This window comes from Blennius ocellaris (genome assembly GCF_963422515.1).
Source record: "Blennius ocellaris genome assembly, chromosome: 10".
NCBI classification, from domain to species: domain Eukaryota; kingdom Metazoa; phylum Chordata; class Actinopteri; order Blenniiformes; family Blenniidae; genus Blennius; species Blennius ocellaris.
Window position 1 is genome coordinate 23,300,031 of NC_137659.1, and position 2,608 is coordinate 23,302,638.

General features: G+C 43.4%; 1 long non-coding RNA gene across 1 annotated transcript; it reads right to left on the reverse strand.

The window, feature by feature from the left end:
- Positions 1-539: 539 nt before the first annotated feature.
- LOC308135777 lies at positions 540-2,243 on the reverse strand. Its single transcript, XR_013936811.1, has 2 exons — positions 2,106-2,243; positions 540-1,350 (listed from the first exon to the last, which is right to left on the reverse strand). It is a non-coding gene; the product is annotated as an uncharacterized lncRNA (long non-coding RNA).
- Positions 2,244-2,608: the final 365 nt, after the last annotated feature.

Consider the following 2,608-nt stretch of genomic DNA (forward strand, 5'->3'; position numbering starts at 1 on the left):
AACGCAAACCTCGCCACTGCGGTATCACAATGGTGGCTTATGGGCACCGACATACTTGTTTTTGGCCGCCGCCATGCGTGTTTGTGGTCGCCGCCATATTTAAAAGGACAACTTACGTCACTGCTTCACTTACGTCACGGTTTCATGGGTCATGTTCAGTTTGAAGAAGCACAAGAACACTGGCGGAACATCCAGGTAGATATTATGTGAATAAAGCTCAGAGTATTTATAAGGTCCAGAGCCAAGTGGATTGAAGAGTGAGAATCTTCCCCCCCCCCCCCCCCCCCCCCCCCATCATATTCCATATTCAATATCTCTCTGAACCTATTTCAGCAAGACACTGCAGCTGGAACCACATCTGTAGAGTTCATCTACTAAACTGATCTGCCTACTTTATTCATCCAGTGACAATGTGTGGTGCATTAAGCAAAACTAACTACAAGAATGGAGAGTAACTGTAGTTACTTCAGAGTAAATGTCCATGACAAACCTTCAAAAAGTACCTCTGACAACTTTAAAAGAATAAAACCATCCATGAATCATGTCATTGTTCTTTATTATATTTACAAGCACTTTAAAAGAGAAAACCCAACAAATCCACATGAGCAAGCGTGAGCGACTGTGGAAAGGGAAAAAGTCCCTCTAACAGGATAAATCTTTGCAGAAACCAGACTCAGAGGTGGCGGCATTCTGCTGGCCGGTTGGGGTGAGAGGATAGAGGAGAGGACAGACAGATATATAAAAGATACACTCTGAAAATCGGACAGGAGACTTCAAACCACTATATTGATAGACATCCGGCAGGGAGGATGAGAGCACAGACGACAGGAGCTTGCTAGAACTTTCTCCCACTGGCTATGATGACCTCTGCTTGAAGCCTTGTGTGACCTTCAGCCATCAGGATGTTGATGATGATCTGAAAAAGATCGACAAGGTGCATGCAGATAGGTTTCAAAAGACACTAAATATTGACCACGACTTCTATGATGTCCTCCATTCGATTGATCATCTTAATTCTGGAAGCACAACATCAAAAATGTAATCGATGAGTCTCAGGTCCCCCTTCTTGATTTCCGTGACCTCCTCGATCTCTTTCAGCATCTCGAAGATCTGTTGCAATACAGATGAATAAAAATAAACAAATTGAGCTTATGTTACATAAAAAATCTCAAACTTGATTGATGAGTCATAGGAGTGTTCTGCATGCAGACATGTGACACTCAATTCCTTTACGGTCTCTGGATCCGTGGTCAGCACAGATGCTGTGTGCATTGTTGGGTGTGCATATGAATGCTCTATGCCCAAGCATTCGCTGCTACGATGACGTGACATTCTGATTGAACACTGCGTCTGAAAAAATATTTAAATCAGAATCATTAGTATTTGTTCAAATGTACTGATCTCTCATTGATGAATGCAAACTGACAAGCATCCAAGTGATTCATTGCAGTATGTTATATATAAGATATTCAATCTCCCTCATAACCATTAAACTTTCTCTAATTTGGATGCACTGATAATAACACAGAAATCCCAGTCAGGTTGTAAAAATCCAGTAATGCAGTATGATAAAAAGTACGGGTCTAAATAAATCAACACATGGAACAAAGATAAAAAAAAGAGCAACATAAACTTTGAGCTGATCTTACTTGAATTGCTCCCAACATAACTATACAACAACTCTTCCTCTCACTAATACTCATATAATGACACCTATCAACCATGTCCTACTTATTAGTGCAGGCTGATGCACACCGTTTTGAGGCTTTTCACCCACGTGACAAAATTCAGCCATTTAGGACGTAAACGCAACTAAATGTTGTGATGAAACTGCAGTTAGCAGGAGTGATGAGTGAAGGCACACAGTAAACTGTGAGTTGTCTGGACGGAGAAATAAAGCAGCAGAGATATGTGGACAGACGGACACAGTTGGGGATAGATGAACATATCTGTTCCCTCATGGAAGCTTGTGAAGCTGATCTGGCTACGGTCTTCCAGTGCGAGTATAAACATAGTCTCTAAATACTGGTAGAACTCCACCTACCATTTCATTCTTATTAGTGCAGGCTGATACTTTACACATAGAAAAAAATGCAATTATTTACCTTAGCAGAAGACAATCCTTTACTCTGTTGAGCTTCCAGTACACGTGTGAAGAAAACAATGCAATGGGAACAAATGTGCGTTTGAAGCGCGGCGCACAGTTTTTTTCCGGCGAGTGGGTCCTCCTACGTCATTTCCGGTGGGTGGGCCTCTGAAAACGTAATTCCCGACGTTCCTGCGGGGTCTGATACGTCACTTCCTGTATGTCGCTTCTGTAAACGTCACTTCCGGTACGCATATTTTCAAAATGGCGGCGACCGGTAAATAAGTATGGCGGCGCCCGCAACACCGCCATTTTTGATTCCCCACCGACATCTCTTGCAGTGAGGAGGGAACTCATCACGGAGCAGACGGAGATGAAGTGGCTGCGCTTTTCGCTCCTCGTCCTCGGGGTTTTCTCGCTGTGCTGCGCCTCGGCCGGTGACAGCAGCAGCGGGATCAAGAAGATGAAAATGCAGTTCGCCACGGGACCTCTGCTCAAGTTTCAGATTTGGTGAGTAGTAAG